Source organism: Seriola dumerili, unplaced genomic scaffold, assembly GCF_002260705.1.
Source record: "Seriola dumerili isolate Sdu_G_001 unplaced genomic scaffold, Sdu_1.0 BDQW01000242.1, whole genome shotgun sequence".
Taxonomy (NCBI): Eukaryota; Metazoa; Chordata; class Actinopteri; order Carangiformes; family Carangidae; genus Seriola; species Seriola dumerili.
In genome coordinates, this window is record NW_019174497.1 from 5135510 (window position 1) to 5157501 (window position 21992).

Consider the following 21992-nt stretch of genomic DNA (forward strand, 5'->3'; position numbering starts at 1 on the left):
CAGCAGAGAAAGGCATAAAACAAGTGGTATTAACATGGATATTTCAATAATTTTTTGCACATTGAGAAAAAGCTGAATTGCTTTCATGAGATCTGCACCACGCAGACTTTCTTTGTAACTAGATTATTTATTCCCTGACAGACAGCAGAAGGGGTGGAAGAGGGAACAGTTTTCTTTTGAAATCAAGATAAAGCCTCCTTATTGTGTTTACTTTCTTCAAAGCAGCTAGATGGAATTATGAAAAACAGCTCCCAGGCTGCATTCTAATAAGATAATTCACTTTTTCATGCTTTTGTGTTTCTGATCATGCTTCTGAGAATCAAGAAATATCCGATATCCAATACACACATGGAACCGACAGAACCCCCCCCCCCAGTGGATATGACAGCATATTTTACTTCTCTCTCAGCCAACATTAAAATTCAGTTTTCTTTTTCCTCCACAGTGGGGGCTGATATGACACTGTGTCCACCAGCCAGAAAAACTTACTTACATTTTAGTTTCTCATTAAGCCAAAGGCACAAAGCAGTGCCATGTTGTTACTGACGTACTGACGAGACCCCACAACATTTAATCTGGGATGACAGATATGCCTTGGGGACAGCAACAATCCCATCTGCCCAACAGTCCTCTCCTAAACCATGCAGTCCAATATTTTTAGTTCAGCCAGCTCACAGTGCGGAGCATATCATTAAAATATGATAACTCCGGAGACTGTGCGGGAAAATGGGGGGGGGGGTCTTTTTGAAACAAGCACTCCCTCTTGCTTATGTAATCGTCTTTGTCGTTTGTGTTGTGAACATGAAAATGATTCTATCTGTGGTTGCAATATAAGTGTTCCTACTCGTGGCCATCAGCCAAATAACAGACTGCTATTTTTGTGTTACTTTCATTACGTAACAGATATTACACAACACACAACTGAAAATGTGATGAATTACAATACAGCAAATTGGTTTCAATACAAAACCCTCATTTTCAGAATTACTGTACGGATGTGTTGCATAAACATGAAATGAAATAAAATAAAATAGTTCCAACAAACACACGCCCACAGAATATTATGAAGATTGTTTCCCTCCTCGGGTGTTTGGGATTGTTCTATGATATTGACAGTTACTTTCTGTGTCCACAGTGTGACTCTGCAACATCTTTGATTAGAAAGATATGAAGCAGCACTAAGACACCAGCCACATGGAGCAGGCATTAACCACAAAACACCATTAATACTTGGCATAAACTTTAATTTTACATTGTGTATTATTTCTTCAAAGTCTGGAAAGTCTGTAAAAACATGTAAACTGTAATTTGTCTTCTTTGGTGAAACATTTTGACTGCTGTCTGCTTAGTTTTCCTATTCAGTCTTGTTTTTGTTTATCACTGAATTTCCTGTCTTGAATATCTAATCGGGCATTCATGTTGATAACTTAAATGGATCCTTTACGTATGAAGACTGTCTGATGTAAAGGAATGACTGCTCTCCAAAAAACATTATATTCTATAGGATGAGACATGAGGAAACAATCAACGTAAAGCAGAGACATCTATTGTGATTCACATATACTGCACATTTCTGTGGAAGTCAAAGTTGTGGTAAGATTTGGTTTCAGCTGCACATACTTGTTTTGGTCACAGATATGTCTTCAGTCTACCCGACGACAGGGGTATAGGACAATACATAACTCCTCCGCTGCAAATAGGTGAATAACTATGTTCTAGCCTCGATTGTTACATTTACATGAATTTAAAAAAAGTGATAATAACAAACAATCTGGTTTACGTCAAGTAAATAGTCAGAAATCTCTAGGAATGACTTAGAACTTTAAATTCATCATCATTACTGTTAAATGGAACCAAATATTTCGACTGGCAGCTTAAGCTGAGAAACTGGTCACAGACTGTGAATCAGCACAGTGTGAGTGTGGGAACGAGTCAGTCATAAGAAAAGCTGAAGCCTATTTTATGTGTTCACTCTGCATAACGCTGCGTCCCCCTGTGCTATAGTTATTTTGCTTTGTAAATGGTCAATTACATGTGTCAACATACTGCTCTCTGCTTTACAGATTAGCTTGGCTGAAACCATCTGGCACCGCACATTATAGCCCCTATTCATATGATTGTAATCTGTCTGCTGGGGGGCCGGACAAGTTCAGATTGCCTGCCAGTCCCAATGAAGATCAGAAACACACACCGCATTTTGAGTTTTTGAGTTACAAGTACATGTGGGATTCAGTTTTGGATAATTTAAAGAAACCAATCAATGTTGGTCCGTACTGCATATTGTGTGAAGTGACTGAAGCACCTGTGTTATTTATCTCACTAATTAAAATCTTACTTAGTGAATCTGAATCTAAAGATCTAATTTAAAATCTTAAGAAACAAAATGAATAGATGAGGAAATTTAGACCCAAGATTTAGAGGAATTACACAAGTGATCACCTGGGAGACTTTGGTAACTAAATAATAACTAACTAACTAAATAAATAAATAATTAACATCATGAAAAGCATGAAAAACAAAAATGTACTGTATGTTCCTAACCAGTTTTTCCTGTAAGAAACATTTCAATAAAGTATGAACGCATTGGAGAAGTGTTCATCCAAATAGCATTTAACAACAACAACACAGGAAACGGACATTAACATACACACAGACAACGCTTTCTGGAGCAAGTCGCTCTAAAAGGTGAGAGGTCAGGTTACAGATGCCTCACTGCAGAGGTTGCATGCATTATCCCTGTTGTTTACCTCAGCTGCTCCCTCCTCTCACACTTTATCGTTTCTCTCCATTTACTGTGCTAAAGCTCTTGTCTTTGTTTCTTCCCACTCCATTCTCTCCCTTTCAAAGTTTTCCTTTGTTGTTTGTCTTTTCCCCTCTGGCTCAAAATGTCCCACTCTCTTCTCCCTCCATCTCCAAGTCTGTACCCACTCCCTTTTTCATTCAGGCTGTTTTTTTTTTGTTTTGTTTTGTTTTTTTCTTTAGACTTCTTCTCGCTCTCCCCTCTGAGACATCTGCCTCCCTTCTGTCCCTTCTTTGCTTTAAACAATACTTACACAAGTGACTGTAACGATTACATTCTGCAAACCACCACCACCAAAACAGAAAACTAGAACAGGTAACACATATAATCAATAAAACCATATTACTAAGCCCTGACCAGCAAACACACACACGCACACACACGTACGTTCACACACACACACACACACACACACACTCAGACACACCTTCACTGCACTTGTCAGAGAGCAAACTTAAATATTTTCCACAAAAACACCTACTGCTACCACCATATCTCAGAGGAAGGCATCGGTTGGCTTTCTCTTAATATAAATCTGTTCAGAAAACAATCACAAATAAATAAAAATATACTAGAAACCATGCATTTGTCCACATATTCACTCACACACTAAGTTTTGTCGCTGTTCGTCTGAGGCTCCTCGTGTCCACGTCAGCAAGGTCATGAACTAAATTGCTCCCGTTGGTTAAGCCAGCACCTTGCTAGGTTGCTGCCATTAGTGAGTGAGTATGTGTGTGAATGGGAGGCAAACTGTAAAGTGCTTTGGATAGAAGCGCTGCATAAATGCAGTCCAGTCCATCCATATATTGTAGTTATTTTTGGAACCGTTCCCACAGCCACTTTTGCACAGATTTGCAGTCTGATGTATTTTTTGCACAACCTGCCTTTCTTCAGTGCTGGCATCTGTTGTTCAGATTTGCCTATATTGAAGACTTGTGATTTAATTATGGCTGCAACCAATTATCATTTTCATTATTGATTAATCTGCCGATTTCTTTCTTCATGAATCGATTGATTGTTTTGTCTATAAAATGTCAGAACATGTGACAAATGTCCATCAGGATTTCAGAGCTCAAAGTGACTTGTTTTATATTTCAGAAGCAAGAATCACAGAATTTGTGGCATTTTCATTGGAAAGTAAAAATTAATTATCAAAATAGATGCCAATTAATTTTCTGTCACGGTCGTTTCACCTAATTACTTCATATGTAAACACCTTCAAGTGCTCGTTTCATTTCTCTGTCCACCCTACAAAGTTTTTCTTATCTGTGTTTTCAGTGAAAGTCTGAGCTGTCAGAGATTTTTATAAGTGGGCCACAGGAAGATCTTACAGCTGTATGAAGACAGCTGAGGCCGCTGCCATGCTGACACGTGCACAACACAAAAAAACACACACACACACACACACACACACACACACACACACACACACACACACACACAGATCCACGCCTACATGCATGATTCAATTCCGTATATACCCGTTAAATTGCTCAAAGTTGAGTGGTGCCACTTGTGGCTTTTTGTCAGTGACAAAAATCTGAAAACAACAATCCAGTCACAGCAGATGACAAACACCACAAACCAACAAAGCTTTGCCTCATTAGAAACAAGGGCAGTCAAATATGATGGGAAGTTTCTGGGCGGGTTTCTGTCTCTGCGACTACACTGTGCAGAGTTAGCTGTTCATATGAGATGCAGTGTACGCCCTCGATCGGTGACCATCTGCTCCTGATTTGATAGCAGCAAACACTGTCTGGTTTTGTGCCAGGCGAGATATCGCGCAACACCTGCTGCTCAGTCCCTCTACCACCAAGACACAAGCCCCATGGGACCGCCAAGTGAGACCCAGATTTGTTCCGGGATAAGAATAACTTCTGAGGAGCGACTGGTGGGATAGAACTTTATTTACTGAGAGCTACCCTGGTGAGACTCGTGCATGAGATATTTCCCTCTGTGTGTCAAGAGAGCGCTGAAGAAGTCAAGTTTAGTATGCAGTGAACAAGCCCTGATCTTAGCAATAAGGTGACTCCAATCACAGAGCAACAGAAGAACAGATAGAAAGACAACCCCTCAGCATGACAACTACTTCTCCACTGAACCTCCAACACTCGCACAACAAAGAAAAATAACAAGTCGTCAAGAATAATTTTTCCAATATGGTCTTTCAACTGTATCCCAACCCAATCAGATAAATGTGCTCGCTGGGAATATTGGAATATATTTTAAACATATAATCCTTTGTTTTGTCATCTATCGCTTTATATTTATGAAGTCATTCTTTCTCCATGAATACATAATTATAAATATTACATTTCTAAAAAAACTCTCAGTAAAGTGCCTTTGCTTTAATCTCTGATGTTTTACATAACTTTTACATAGAGGGGAGGCTTTGAATATCAACACTGTCCCATACCTACACCATCCTTTCATCTTTCTCATTCATCCTATACACCTGAGGCCTCTGTCGTCACTTCCCTCATCAGTTATAGCTCAGTGAACTGACATGCCAGAGAAATACTCGTTCTGCGGGAGATAAAGCATTTGGGGCCTGTCAAAGACAAACTGCCAAGATGTCACTGTGCATTTAGCAGCCAGTACATTTCATCCAGAGAAGAGTACCATCACCCCAATCTCATCTCTGCCCACGTTTCCCCCCTGCTTAAATCGATCCAGACTCAGGCTGGCCAGTGACTGGCTGTTTGACTGGCTGATGAAGAGAAGGGAAATCGATAGTGGTGTCTCTGGGTGTGTGTGAATAGGGAGAACATGTGACTGTAGAGAGTAATTTTTCTGCATCTTTAAAGTGGAATTTAACACTCGGTTTTAGCTCGAACACGCCCACTTAACACATTTAAAAATGGATTGAAACACAGACTATTACCCAGTGGTTCTTGTTCTACCACCGATGCCAGTCTTAATCTAATGCTCTCAAGCCAAGACAAGAACAGCTGCATTTTTCCAGTTTTTATTGAAATTTAAATCCAAGTTCAAGCTCACAGACAGTTCAAGTCCGGTGAACAGCCTTAAATGGTACAAAGGTAAGCAGGAAACTTCCCAAGGTATATATATAAAAAAATAATTACAAAATAGTTCACTAAAAACAGAATAATCATGTAAATTTCGTAGAAAACAGGCCTTTTCAGGGATTGAGAAATTGGTTAATTTAGAGCTTTCCTGCAGCAATGGAAGTAAATGAAGCCAATTCCTACAGGTGACCAGACTTACAAACCTTCTGTGTGTACAAACAAAGTGTTGGAACAAACTGTGTTACTACACCCTCTGATGCATTATGAGCACAATAGTGGACTACAGGAAGTAATGCTGTACATTGCTGTCTGAATGGAGAGAGAAAAGCGAGTAACAAGGGAACACAGATTGGTTGGTCAGGGATTCTTTTTTAAACTTTTTTGGTTTATAGAAGGACTTGTCAAATATGTCAAATAACTACAGTTGCATGGACACTAGACTGGGACCAGGATCGATAAGAGTATAATGAAGTGACTGTACATATGAAAAAATGGGATTTTGTGTTAATGTCGAGAATCTCTACAAGAGTCAGTTTGTTTAGTTTGGACATCTGTGTGTGCACATCTAGTGAATGAATAGTTCTCAAAGCAAAAAAGTTTTGGCTTCAGATGCACAGAAACCCAGGAAACACAGTGAGCATGTACACCAGTAAGTGCTGTCACAAGCCTGGGCAGGGTCTTTAGTACCTCAGTGACTTTCTATCATTCTGTGATACCACAGCAATGTGGTATTCCCAGACAGTTTTTTTTTAATGCCAACATAGTCTCACATTTCAATAGTACACCTAGAAAGCAACAGTGCACTTGCGTGGACTGCTTTGCTCTAAAGAGAAGGACAAACTCATATGTGGCTAAAGCATTAATATTCTGGGACAAGCTATTCATTATGAGGAGAAGACTAAAGTTTCATATGAGGTTGCTGAGACATTCAGTGCCAGTGAAGGGGAGCGACTAGGTGAAACAGAGAGAGAGCAGACAACAAAAGAGGAGACAGGGACCACTGAAAAGAATAAGAGACGGAGAGTTTGAGATAAAAAGAAGTGAATCATCAAAACCAGACACAGAAAGAAGAAATCTCAAATCAGTTTCTACCACACTCACCTCTCCGCAGAGAGGCAATGTTTTTCCCCTGAGAAAAGTCAGTATGCTGAGGACAGAAGCTCATTTTCCACGCAGAGCACGTTCATAGAGAGGGAGTGGGAGCTCGCTGAGCCCAGTACATAATAGTGGAATAACTGAGGCTGAAAGCTGAAGCCACGAGGAGATGGGATATGGGATTTTCTGCCGCTTTATGGCAGAGGGCTTGAATGATAAGACAGCTGTGGCAGTGGCATAGACAAGAACAGAATAGATATGAAATAGAAGGGAACTGCAGCGCCAGAGGCTGGACAGTGGGAGAAAGCTGAGTACTCAGTTGTTTGTTAAGGTAACGATAATCCAGTTTCTGTCATCACAGGTTCTTTCAAAAGAATCCACCATCATTTATTCTCACAGTAGTAGATCAAAAGCTTTCAATGTGTAATTTTGGGGTAGAAACAAAACACTGCATTACTGTTTGTGATACAGCAATTAAACGATGTCACTCTCTACCACACTTAATGCTACGGTGTGTCTGATCAAACCTGAGTGCATGTATTGTATTTCAGTTCTTTTTGTGCGAGTTATTCCATTTCATCATTTCCACACACTATATATGAACTATAGTCTGACCACTGGAACACTGGAATTTGGATGTAGAGTTTCAAAATATCTGGATATTGGTCATTTGTCTATTGTTTTTCACAGAAACATATTTGATCCTTTAAAACTGTTTTTATTGTTGCAATTTTTTTTTTTACTTATCAGTCAATACACATACAGAAACTAATATTTGTGCAAGATGGTAATAAAGGCTCATATATCAGTGTGGTTAATTTATAGGTCTGGCCTGATTTGTAATAAACCAGTCCATCCCTTACTCATCTTATCTATCTATAAATCACTTCACCCCGTCATTGCAGCCACAGCTGTGAGTGTACGACTACAGGCTTTGAGCAGTTCAGCTCAGCACTTTGGTGACAACAGTGAATGAAAAGCTGGAGCTGCACTTATTGCCTCCTTCCCTCAGATTTTCTCAGCTCATCCAGGGATTTAAAGTGATGACCTTCAAACATCTCCCCCAGCTATTCAAGCAATGCCACCTCAAAAGTATAGTCAGTGGGTGCCAACGCCTAATCTCTTCACTCAGCCATTGATGCTGATGGTGCGTAACGAGCCTCTTTCACCAAAAACTCTTCAGTTGGAAAAATCAAAAAAATCAGAAAGCCAAGGACAGGAGATGTGGAATGACATTACCTACAGTATGTGACAATGACAAGATTTGGCAAAATCTTCCTGAGCCATGCGTGTGACGGTGTGATTGAGTTTGTGTGCGTGTGTGTGCGTGTGTGTGTACATGAGTGTGGGCACACACCACACACAGCTTTCACTTTCAGCAAACCCACTCTAAGTCATGGCTGACTCGTTCCACATAATTCCCAATTTCTACCAAATTTCAGCTTGTACCCAGAGAGCTGCTGCCAAAATGATCCCATTGTATGTCAGTCCAGTTTCAAAGAGCTTTCCCACAAGTATAACTCTCCTTCGCTCCTTAACTGAAGCTGTGTTTTGATTAAAAGCTACTATTTAGCTGACATAAAATGTGTTCTCTCATTTATAAGTATAGTTTCAGTGAAAAAAAAAAAAAAAACATTCTCTTTTAAGTTAAAATTGAAGTCCTCTCTGCTCAGTAACTTTTTCTTGAGATTATTGAGACGAACAGTATGGCAGCTGAAATGGACACAGAAAGTGAGAAAGGCTGATCCCACAAAGAACCCAGATTAAGGTTTGAATGGACAAGAGGCAAGATTGAGACCTACCTTTTTAAGTGTTGACATTTAGCTATGAAGTGAATGTTTTTTGGCAACAACAGCTGCAATAAACAATTATTCTACATATATCAGCCTCTAGCTCATGGTAAGTGGAGGGGCTCCAGGGTGGCATCCCCAGTCAGGTTTTGTTTAGGATCTTTATGAGAGGGAGGCCCACGTTTAAAAGTATAAAAGATGGATTCTTACAATTAGTGGCAAATCCCATTAATAAGATGAAAGATGTCCAACCATTACAAGCAGCCAGTTTCCAATTAAGATTCATTAGCTGAAGGGATTCATGTGTCTTGAGTTCACTAATTTGGTTTTATACTGATGTGTAAATCATACCCTTAAAGTTTACATGACCTGCACACACTGCTGCAGAGAGAAAGGCAGCCTGGAAGAAAACATGCACAGCTCAGACATAGCTAAGTAAAACAAAGCTCCATGTACAGACTTAACTATGAGAGTTATGTACCGGCAAGTGACTAGCATGAGTGACTTGGTATGTAATCTACCAGAATGTCCCGAGAGATACTTTCACAATCCAAACAAGTCTGCGAGCCGACAACACACACACCAGCACAGAGAGTCACACAAGAGAGAGGAGGTGAGAGGAGGCACGGAGGAGTTTATCCACATCATTATAGCTGTAACTTTTTCATAGCTGGTTCTGAGTACTAGCAGAAATGTTAAGGTCTTATGAGCCAATTTCAACTTAATGTACTCTCCCATACAATATAACCTTGTATGTAAGTCCTGTTAACGTGAAAGTCAAGAAACAATCTTACCGTAGTTACTACGGGTGGTGGAAAAAGATAAATCTGATGTATTACAAACAATAAGACAGCAAGTAAAATAAAAAAAAAAAGGAATAATCCTATGTCCACACCATCCAGTCGCTTCGTGCGACAGTCGGTGAGAAAGAGAGAATTCAGACAGAGAGAGGAATGTGAAGAGACATTCGTGGATGTAATTTCCAGGAAAAAAAATATCATTGCCAATACAGAATGATTCAAGACACATGGGACAAAGTTTTATCATCTGTGTCATCATTATGTTTGTATTTGCAGATTTCATTCTGATGTATCAAACACAGCTCCCGTGAATCCCACAGAAGTTCATTAACTTGTCTGTGGTAAAGATTTGGGGACTATTCAATTTTTGGGAAAAACTAAGTAGTATAAAAACTTAACACGATGCAATGATACATAAAAGGGACTTAAAACCGCTCGAGAACTTGTTTTCACTGTGGATTGGTCTTCACAGTGCTCATGCTGCATCAAGGGCTCATCCATATTGATGAAACACAAGATGGGCCAAGTGTAATGGACTGAATCCACTGTGATGTACTAAGTGGCTAGACGGCGGGCTCTGTGTGTGCGTGCGTGTGTGTGTGTGTGTGTGTGCATATGAAAGGTAGGGAGTTGTGTGTGCTTGTGTGGATTATAACTGGCTCCATGTGTGGGTTTGTGCTAAAGTGCTGTAGCTGTTTTGTGTGCATACAGAGGTTCTGGGAAACGTAGGTAAATCAAGTTCACTGCAAAGCCTTTAAAAGATGACAAAATGATCAAATTTTGTGTAAGCATGGTGTACGCTATTAACAATTTACTAATACAATTAAGAACAGCCAGGGCACTTTTTGTGTCACTTCAGATTACACCTATCTTCAGGTGTATGAAGGCCTCTAATCCCAGGAGTTTGATAACATCCATCACTAACTGTAGTTTCTTTCCAGCCACTGGAACACTCTTGTCTACTTTATCTTCGAAGGGAAAGCAGCTGTTTCACTTGAGCTCGTACGTAGTAACGGCTACATTTGAGCTTTAAATGAAAGGTGCAGGTGTGGATACTGTTTTTGGAAACAGGTGAAATCTCTTTCTGCCATAATCAAATCATAATCAGAACTCCTCTTTGTTTCATTTACTTGTATTTTCATGGCCAAACAGAATGGGTAAATGAGTCACTTGCAAACTGAGCACACATTGTGCAACATTTACAAGGCCTCCGCTGTAGATCCTTCAAGCCTCAAGTCTTCCCAGAGAAAACAAACTAAGAAAAAAATGGACCGTACAAGCCTCTTTAGTAGTAGCGTTGACAGACAGCCAAATGAGTAATGTGACAACAAAACGACCTCATTATAAGCTCACCTCCCGTTGCTGGTCCACTGGCAGATTTGACTTGGAACAGGCAAGGCAAAACCAGATGATACTGTCAAAACAATGTCCTCACTGTGGTAGTAAGGTTCAGTCATTATCTCTTGGCAGTTCCAACTGTCACTCTGTTGTTCAACACTTCCACAAGATGGGAGAATACAGTTTAGTTTCAACATATCCGGTGAGGATGCTCTTGATACTCTTTGCTTTCAGCTACAGATGATCTCTAAAGCAGCACCTTCTAAAACAGCAATAATAATATAGACGACTATATATCTCAATGTTGCTGAAAATGTCAGGTTTCCATTTTTTACACTAAAAGTTAAGGTTTTGTGATTAAAGCGCACCTCTACATGCTGGAACATAACTCTCTAATTTGTGTTTTTCAATTACTCTTTTACTTAAGGTGCATTCTGGTCCACAAATAATTATCATTAAGCTTGAACATTTTATGCCCCATGTGATCTAGTGGTCAGAGTTCCAGGTCTTTACCTGGCTTCAAATCCCAGTATGAAAATGTATGTTTAATGATGTTTTTTTTCCCAGTTGTCATTTAAAAATGGGAATGTGGAATCCCACAGAGTCTCTCAACTCCACTGTCTGTAGAAAATTATTTACTATTTTTAACCCTTAAACTAATAGAAAAATAATAAAAATGTGAAATTTCTCCATCGAGGTGAAGGCTGGGTTAACTCTGATGTTATCTAGGTCTTTGTAGCCTGAAGCCTGAATATGCAGTTTCTCAAAATCCTCAACGCAAACAAGATGGATTAAAATGTGCATTAATGCATTATAATCTCTATAATTTAACTGAATTGCAATTACACTATATGGGCAGGTGTGGCTTCAAGCACCCACTGGGTCTATTGGGGTAAGAAGGAACTTATTCATGTATCCAAATGAGCCAGAGAGAGAGTCAGCAACAGAAACCCAATGACAGAGTGAGCGAGGAAGAGCCAAACTGAAAAAAGGAGAAGGGTGAAAAAAAAAAAAGAAAAAAAAAAAAAAGAAAAAAAAAGGGCAACAACATTCCAGTGCAGTGTTTGGTATTGTGCAAGCTCTGGGAGAGTTGTTGCAGTCTGGCCTGGGAAAGAGCCAGTGCGGATCTCTGGGGAGACCAACCCGCTGGCCTCCACACAAACACCAGCAGAGTGGCAGAGCAGAAGCAACCAGATGTGTGGGAGTGCAGAATACGCACAAAAAAACAACACGGGGATCTATGGACACATACACAAAACACTCCACAAAGATGCAAACACGGAGCTTTTCCAGAAATAAATATCCGCCATTTGGAAAATATGACACCTACTTTACTCATTATGTAATATTAGTGAAGTTCCTGGGTATGATAACACCTCTGCTAAGAATGCGTATCAAATTTCACAGTATTTTTCAAAGGTGCCTAATGTTTTTTTTTTTTTTTTGTTTAATGAAATTTTAAAGTACATAGAAAAGATGAAGGGTGTTTGAGGAAAGCTGCAGTGCCAGCGGGGACCGGATAAGTAAATACAAATGAATAATATATTGGGCTCAGCCTTAAGATATAATGTACTGTAACTGTATTCCAACATACTGCATACTGCATACAATACATCATTATTTTAGACTCACCCTGTTAAACATGGCTTTTAGATGATCTATAACAACCTGGTGGTGATTTCAAAGGCCCACTAAAGAGATATCACTACTCGACTGGCTGATTCATCCTTCAGATAATTATTGGATATTCATGTAAACTAATGGCAGTAACTGATGTCATTAAACACGTTCCACTGAAAACAAATACAAGGCTGCTTTTGCAGAGCTAACAGGCTGCTTATACAAATTTGTAGGTGTATAACTTCCACCTGATCACATGAATTCTGAACAGGAACACAATGTTCAGGACAGGAAAATCACCCTGCGTGCTGCCTTCAGTGTTCACAAATTCCTTGTCACTGGAGCAGGTAAAAATGTGCAACATGATCATCACAGATTAGAGACTTGGCTCTGTCCTTTTTAGCTTTTGGAGAGCCGTTTGTGTAGAGGAAAAACATCTCAGCTGTCCAAAGTCATGTGCTAATTTTATGGTAGATTTTTTTTCCCCCCTTAATAACACTACTCCAGAAATCCCCAGCGGTGGCACAACTATAGAGGGCACAAAAAAGAGGCCTTTAACATGAACCACAAAGAAAACAGTCAGGAGGAGGGTGGTAAAACAGATCTGCAGTCTGCTCAGTGTGAAACCCACAGGCGTTTTGCTTACCCTGGTCAAACATGAGCCACGCTTCTTTGACCATGTTTATTAACTTATTGCGTGCAAGGCAAGGCTGCAAAAACACATTTGTAGCATGTTCGTCCACTCCTGTGTAAATGTGCCGGTCATGGGAAAAAGGAGAACATGCGTTGAGGTTTCACCGACACTACATACACACAAACTGAAACAGGCAAACCTTGAATTACTTGCACACAACTGCGGCACTGTAGCAGGTCTGTATTAATGTACAATCCGGCTGTCGGGCTATAAATAACAAACATGTCATCATGAGATTTTTTTTCTTCTCCCTCACACAGTTTTCTCTTTTCTCTGTCTCTCACCAACAAGGCCACACTAACACACACACATACTCTCTCTGTCACATACGCTCATTCACTCTCACTCTCTCGGTTTCACTCACTCGTACTCTCCACACTCTGGTGTAAAACTGACACAGTGATTAGCCAGGGGCAGGTTGGTGATGACTGTGAAGAGCTCATGAGGGTTTTCTCCCCCCTTCTTCCTTACTAACATCCTCCCTCCCTGCCTCCACCACTCCCTCTCCCCCCTAGAGGAGCAGAGGCCTGTTTGCCACCAGGAAACATCTGAGGGTAGCATCGCACTCAGAGCTGTATATTGCTGGGATGCCAGTGAGGCTGCAGTGAACAACAACCAGTTGGGATCACAGAAAAATTCTCTCGGCTTCGGGACTGTGTATCACACTTACGCGCACTTGCCAAGATTGCCTGCTCCAGTTGCCTGCACTCGCGTAGGCAGTCTTTCATGGCAAGGCAGGCAGCCTGTTCACTTCCTGTCAACAAATATACTTCTATTGTGTTAATATCTTTGATATTTCATAGTTCCCTCTGTCAGCTGCTTTCTCAACCACTTTGCTCGTTGCTCTGTTGATCTAAAAATTGCAACGAATCAGAAAGAAAATCACTCGTCTGTTTAAAAAAAAAAAAAAAAATCATTTAATGAGTAGTAAATGTTGACAGACTGTCAGAACTAGATTAACTTTAAAATCTAAGTACAATATGATGATGATGGTGCAGATATATCTTGGTATTTTGGAATACTAATGTGCAAGGTAAGACGATATCATGAGAAGAATAAACCATCAGGCTTGATACTTTGACATTCAACCTATCCAGCCGTTAGTCTTCTGAAGTACCAGCATTAGAGACTGTATAGAGAATATATAGGCAGAACATATAGGAAGCTACCAAAGACAGAAACAGCCTCAAGACAAAACTGAAGCTGCTGGAAAAACTCGTCCTACTTTCTTCCAAGAACAATTGGCTGCTTCTGCAACAGCGCTCAACTCAGAGAGAGAATGAGGAGAGGGGAACAGATTTGATAACGGTTTGCAATTACCACCAATAAAAAGAAAGTGTGGTTTTTGTGAGTGTAGGAATTCTCCTCCCTTTTCCCATGGTGGTGTTGGACTGTGTTAGGCTGATGGTAATGGGGGACAGGCTTATTTCACTAATGATTTAACCACGGCTTTGTCTGTTTCTCTGCCTGCTAACTGTGCTCTCTGGAGGATGGCTAGGCTAATCCAAAAATGTGGCTCCAGTTTGGAGAACATTCACAGCTGTCTTCTGGTGTTATGTGAAATCAGGGGGTTTATTTCAAAATGGGACTTTGATGAAAACAAAAGCCCTCAATAAGAAGATAAAACAGATAATACAATAATTTGTATTCCATAAAGAGTGTCAACTTTATGTCAAAGATCAACTTTGATAAGTTGGCATCACTTGTGTCTTACAGCTCGACAGTTAAGTTCAAGAGTGATCAACTCCAGAAAAAATATACAACACTAGTGGTGGAAGAGCCTCACAGCTCTGTGGGTCTTTCCTGTATCATGAAAAAGGTGAAGCTGATGATGCAGGTTTTACCTTTGCAAATCATAGAAGAAATTTTAAGAAAGGTCACACGAGAGGAGATCTCCATCCAGGTAGCTTGCTGATAGCTAGCAAAATCATTATAATAGTAACACAACAACAACAACAGAAACAACAAATCGCTAACCAGGTCATCGTTGTTTACTGTATTTTTGTTTTGGATGGGCACAATCTTTTCTCTTAGTGTCTTCGAGGAAGGTGATGAGAGGTGCGGGCCAAGAAACGACTGCTGGCATCAAGAGCTTGGAAGGCAACACCACATCATCCAATTACAGCGAACACAACACCTCCCTGCTCTTCACTGCCAAGTGTAAAACAAACCAACAGCAGCAGAAACTAATGGATACCAGAGAAGGCAGAGGCAGAGGGAGCATGTTAATGCCGTCCTACGCTACTATCGCTTCCAGGTGAAATGCACAGGGGACGAAGATGAGCAGCTACCTGGGAGTCAGAAGCCTTCAAAGACAGAGCTATGTATGCTTTGTATGGCAGCTCACACAATATATAGTACCTCTGCCTTTGCCTGAGCAGGCATTTCATCCTCCTTGCTTCCTCCAACCAGCCCCAAACCATCTGAGTTGGTGCATGTGTGTGAAATCGAGCCTGACGAGTCTCATTAAAAAAAGAAACATTTCAAAAATAAGATTTCATACACTTCCTGGTTGTGAGGGGGATGTTTTGCTGCCCGCCAGTGCTTGCTGCTTACTACATGTACGTTTTTTCTTTTTCCTTGGCATGGTGGTGGGATGAAAAATATGTAGTTTCAGCATCAGTATCACAATGCGCACAAGTACAATCATCAGTCCCTCCAAGGAGTCTCAGGAATGATGATAAATTCAACCAATCCCCACAATATTTATGAGACCTTGCAATTTTTTAATCCCTGTGATTTTTCTGCACAAATCGACCCAACTCAGAGAAGCACAACTTCCTTGGTAAACGGTAAGGACTTTCTTCCCCTTGTAGCACTTGGCTTCCCCAGGCACTCCAAATAAAGTGATTTATATTTAAAGAAAAAAAAACAAAAAGAAAAACATATGATGTTATTTTTCCATATTCAGTTCGGCCCTAGTGAGTCTGTGTATTGTATCTTCAAGAAAATGTTCCAGACAAAGCCAAAGAGAAGATAGTTATCTGGTGTTCCTTTGTAAAAGGTCAAGTACAGCACACACAGTATCTATTGTTTTTACACACACACACAGTAACATCTGTGGAGACCGAGCACATGTAAACAGAGCCGGACCCAAACCTGTTGAGACACAACAACACAGATGGCTGCTTTTTTACCCAGCTGGCACTGAGGCATATGGAAACAGAGATCATTAGCGAGACAGCAAGTGAATGACAATGTCATTAACAGAATCCTAATAACAGGTACAAAAAAAAAGTTAACACCTCTGAATCAACATTTACCACTGATCAATACTTCTTACTGACAGCGGATCATTTGACTATGTGTCATGTGAAAGGGATTACTCCAAGTGAATTATCATTATCAGAGTGTTTTACTGTTTTTCAGTTCACTATTTTGGTTTTATGGCCCACAACTTAACTTTTACGCTTCCCTCTCACTGATGTCGTCCTTGATTCCTGTACTAGCAGCTGCTTTTGCCAAAAAAAAAAAAAAAAAAAAAAAGGCCAACTGTACCTGCCCGCCATTAACCAGCAGACAGACAAAGTTAGCAAATAGCTTGTGCAAGTGGTCAGAAACACAACTGTTTGGGTTCACAGCTTGTTCTGCTGCCCCCTAACCTTTGACCTTTAGGGCACTATTTTCGTGGCGGTGTAACGACCAGTGCAAGCAGTGCTCTGACAGTTTGGTAATTTCCTCACCCTGAAATTCACTTTGCGCATCTGTGTGGTATTTTAGTGCCCAGGGCAGAGCGTAGTGATTCTCTCAGTATCTGTTGTCCACAGCTGCTTTATTCTGGATGTGAAAGAACTTCTCCTTCAGTTCAATAAAGTCCTGCAGCCATCTGAAGGCAGCAGGACACATATGTTGCCTGGCACAGTGCCTTTATATACCACATGGTCACATTTTAACAATACGATGTGACCATTTATGAAGTCAGACAGAGTAGAGATAAAACTGAACTAGCATCAAGGTTGGTGTGGTCATTCAATTGGCTGATTTGAAGTGTTATAAGTTCACATCCTGGAGAAATCTCTTTCCATTTTGTTGAGCTGGCGTTGTTACGCATCACTGATAGACACAGCCGTCTCAGAACGAGATCAGTGATGTGATAGGCTAAGAGTGAATTAATGAATTAATGAATAAATCATCATTTATTAATCACCACACCGCCACATTCATATTCCACTTCAGCCAGCCCCTCTGCACTTTGCGCTACTGCACCTACATGAACCAAAAGAGCAGGTGAGCTTGGAGACGGCCACCATGCACTGAAGACCCACCACTTTGCGCTTTTCATTGTGTTTGCATGGTTAAAACGGGGCCCTTAGTTTGCACTGATCCTTAGTCTTCTTTTAACTCATATAGACCTCTGACAATACTCGATAGAAGTTTCTTTTCTGTCAAAGATCAACCCAAAATCATTAAGCTTTAATCTCTGACATGTTTCAAGTACCTTTTAGCGTTGACAAACCGGTCCAATCATAATCTAATATTCACCCAATGTTCCACTACAAGCATCAGCTGTAACGAAGCTCATCAACTCATCCAGTTATTCAGGCTGTTATACTTCTATTATATATTACATCAAATATGGATAGAGTAAGTTCTGAAAATCATACACTTACAGGCAAACAGCAATGCTTGGAGTTGCAATCAATATCACAGTCTGTCAGTCATTAAGTTGGGAACACTGGCTCTGTGTATACAGCTTTTGATTTGTAGTAAGCAAGTATTGCCGTACTAATACCAGAGTGTGCTGTAGCAGTGCAGAGAGTGGAATCAGCAGAATAATGAACACAGCTTGAGAGAATAATCACAGCACGACTCTGGTCCACAGGGAGTTACCCGACTCCTTTGGCATCAACTTTAAGAGTCACAAAAAAATGTATCTTCGCAATTCAAAACAGTCTCGCAAATAAAAGCCACGGAGAGGCGTCTACTGCAGAGGGTTTGGTAAGTCATTAATTCAAATGTGCATGCTGCATGGGCTAACTAAACAACCATTAAAAGACTATGACGGCATGAGAGGAACACAGATGGAGAAACAGACCAACACACACACACACACACACACACACACACACACACACACACACACACACACACACACACACACACACACACACACACACACACACACACAAGTATACTCACAATGCAATGAATCAAGCAGCAGCACTGGCAGCCATGGAGTCCAGGTTGATGAAGCAGAGAGCACCTACTGCTGGAACCTACAGAGGACAGAGAGACAGAAAGACACAGACAAAAACAGAGACAGAAAGACAAACAAAATGCGTGAGAGTGTGAGAGAGGGAAAGAAGAGGGAGGGTGATGGAAAGGGAAACAGAGAAAGTACAACAGAGATAGAGGGAGAGAAGAAGAGAGAGCATTTTGTTAGTTTGCCCAAGGCAACATCTCTGAACATCGTGGCTCATTTTCAGAGCAAGTCATTGTTCTGGCATGGCATTACAGAGCAGATATCAGATTTAATGGTACATTTAGCACCCGGGCAAATTCATCTAAAAAACATAGAGACTTTAATACACAAATGGGCACAACTTGATGCATATGAACTTGTTTGAGCTTCAAACGGCCCTGAGGTTTTGTTCTAAGCAACACTCATTGCTTCTCAGACCTATGATAGGGCGAATACCATTTACAAATGTTTTCTTTTTTAATCTGCTTGTTATATGGTATGTGGTGGATGGGGTTTCTGCATCAACAAAACAAGCGTCTGATACTTTTTTTTGGAACTGAATATAATTTGTTCATTGTAGCTGTTCAGCAAATGTATGTGCATATAAATGTGAGCGCATATACAGTATTCCCTAATGATGTAAGTTCTCTTTAAGTGTTTTTTTTTCTGGGTGCAGAGCTGCATATAGTTTGGTCTGGTGTGATGAAAATGACACTCCAGTGAGCAGCTGAGCTGAAGTAGCATCATTACACAAATATCAGATTTAGTGATATACTCCCAGGGTACTTCATTTTCACATTCTGAGCAGAAAAGCTGTTGCATCAGAAATCAAAACACAATACAGACACAATGAACTGCATTTGCTAGTTTAATCTTGTAGCGCTCCTAGGCGGTTTGAGTTTTAACTGTCAGACAGTCATTTTTCTCATTATTAGTGCGGACATTTCACTCGTCAATGTACCGTGCATCAGGTTTTACTTTGGTAAATATATACACGATGCTCAGTTGAGCAACATGCCAGCATCTATCTTGTCCTGGTATCCTGCTTGCTGAAAATAAACTGGACAGTAACAGTTCTCCTAATCCTGCTGGTGGATTTAATGTCAGCTGTGAAGAGAACAGCACGTTTTCTGTCAGTGTACTGAACTGAATTGCTCAGTCCATTTGCAAATTCTATTCTCCTTTCTGCCATATGATCTGTTCAAGGTGCTGTATAGCAACACTCATGGAGACAAAATAGGTGGCTCCATGAGTGTTGCTATGCAACCAAGGATAACTTAAAAAAAAAAAAAAAAACTACCCGACCCCCACCCCCTACTCTTATTAGGGAATCTTCAAAACCATTCTGGATTAAGTTATCCGAGGACGAAGCATCTTGTTGGGGTATAAAAATAGCCACAGTCATCTCAGGAGCTTTGGATTTTTTCATGAGCTTATTTACTCGCTTTAGAATGGAAAAATTATCCGTCAAAATGGGAATGTGGAGAGAAAATCCATCGAAGTCCATGGAAGTGTTGTGGTGATAAAACTGTTGGTGTACATTAGCGAATGAATGCAGTTTCAGAATTGTTCCTAGGTGTGTAAGCTTCCTCTTTACTCCTGTGGGGCTTTAAATCATGTCTGATTATGGATAATTGTGACCAAGCTGGTCACAGCATCATGAGCTTCAAATCTTCATTCTTTTTTTATGTGCAGTTCATCTCGGAGTGAATGAGGAACAACCGGCATGCAGACTCATTTGTATGCTCACACACATTATCATATAACTCGTGGTATAAATGCACACACAATTCTTTGGCCAACAGTGAGACACAATTACACTGGAATAACTTTATGTGGTGATCCTGTTTGCCTCTTATGTAACCCTCATTGCTATGCAGTACATTCGCCCAACCCCCACAGCTTTGATGACACCTAATGAACATTTCTGGCAACTCTCAGGCACAAGGCACTGACAGCTTTCTGAATTGTCAGTGTGCATGCTGGTTATAGGGAAATTGATTTTTTTTTCACAATTTGGATTCTATATTTGTAGTTCTGACCTGTATTCCAACGGATTATGATTATATATTTCCCACCAAGTTAATTGCTGAGCTCTCAATATGGTGCCATTGCTACAATGGAGTCCACTCATAGTAGCATCCTACAAGCAGCCTGACAATTGAACAGGCTGTAAATAAACAATTATTACTATTAGAGGAAAAGAGAGATCAAATCAATCCATCAGATTTTGCAGAATTACTACCTGGGTCACTGTTTATCCACCATACCTGTACCAAAACTAATGCTTCAGAAAATATGGTAAAACTGGATGTTTGTCTATAACTTATATGATCATGTGATCACAGGAATGATGACTAAAACAACAGAAGAGACGCAGGTTAGATGCAGGTGGAAAAAGAAATGTGAATTTTCCTTTGAACAGTGTATGGCTAAAGCTCTCAGTTAGGACATACATCATCTCTTCTATGTCATGAGTGGTGGTCCACTGGTCCTGGGTAAGTACCTCAACTAATAGCTAACTAGTTGTGTCATGAGAGCCATGTAGAACAGATGAAGGATCAGGAGTCTTGCTCCAGACAGTTAGGGCTCATTTTCATAATACGGTAAGCAACATTACTAAGGCTGAAGAAGGTAAAGAGCAGTTATATTATACATCTATGCTCTGTTAGTTTTAGTGTTACTGAATGACAGCACAGTGTCCTCCCACACACTCTCAGAGCTACACACACCTGGGAGCTGCCCAATAAAACCTCCTCCAGTTGACCTAAGCAGGTCAGCTGGATCAGCCTAGTTAAGTGGCTCAGTGGACATATGACAGGAGAACAATTACTGAAAAAGGTTTGTTCAGTTTTTCTACCTGGGTTTAACACTCTGAAACTGGCAGCCTGGCAGTCATAAGCAGGATTATCAAACCTTTAGTTTAACGCTGCTCTGTGTTCTGGTTATTTCTCTTCAGTGGCTGCTCCAGTATCAGCGTAACACTGTTTGTTTTGCACATTTCTGCTGACTTAAATTTAAGTGTGATGTTTGCAGGTGCCGATGCACTAATGTCCCCGCCTCTGTGAACTTTGCTGACTGTAATCCCTACCTCATACCTAGTAAACAACAGCTGGTTCCAGCAGTCCATCTGCTACCTGTAAATTCCCGGACTCACAGCTCTCGCATGCTATTGGTTTTTCCTGGGACACTGTGAGTGTGTGTTGCTGCTTTGAAACTATAATAACAGTTTGAATTTTCAACTAGCACACTCGACGGTAAACATGCTTTTACTTGGCTGTTTGAGAGCTGTCTTTCAAAGCATGACTCAATTGCTTGAAAACAAATGTACTGATCACTCATGTGGGTAATGTCTGGAAGGTATGTTCAATATCTACAGTGTAAGCCGACATTTAGAACCTCTCATAAACTTAATCTTGCACAAATCAGTTAATTCGGTTAATGGTTTACCCAATGCGCGCGTTCATGAACTGTCCCCTTAACAAAATACTACCTTGTATTCAGTCACATGCCTCCTCCTCATCCAACTAATGTTAGCCCACAGTCACTCAAAGCAAAGCTTGCGAAAACACCGAGCCTCAACCCGAGCAGCTTATACTTAAAGAGAATTCCGTGTCTGTCTTTTGGGAACAAAAAAAAATCAA

At 40.5% G+C, this 21992-nt stretch overlaps 1 protein-coding gene across 1 annotated transcript in view; it reads right to left on the reverse strand.

Moving 5' to 3' along the window:
- The window catches only part of peak1 (pseudopodium enriched atypical kinase 1), a 69558-nt gene that overhangs the window by 42966 nt on the left and 4600 nt on the right, over positions 1-21992 (reverse strand). The window contains exon 2 of the mRNA XM_022756054.1: positions 18306-18382. The gene's annotated coding sequence lies outside the window, so the exon portion shown is untranslated. The remainder of the gene's footprint in view (positions 1-18305; positions 18383-21992) is intronic.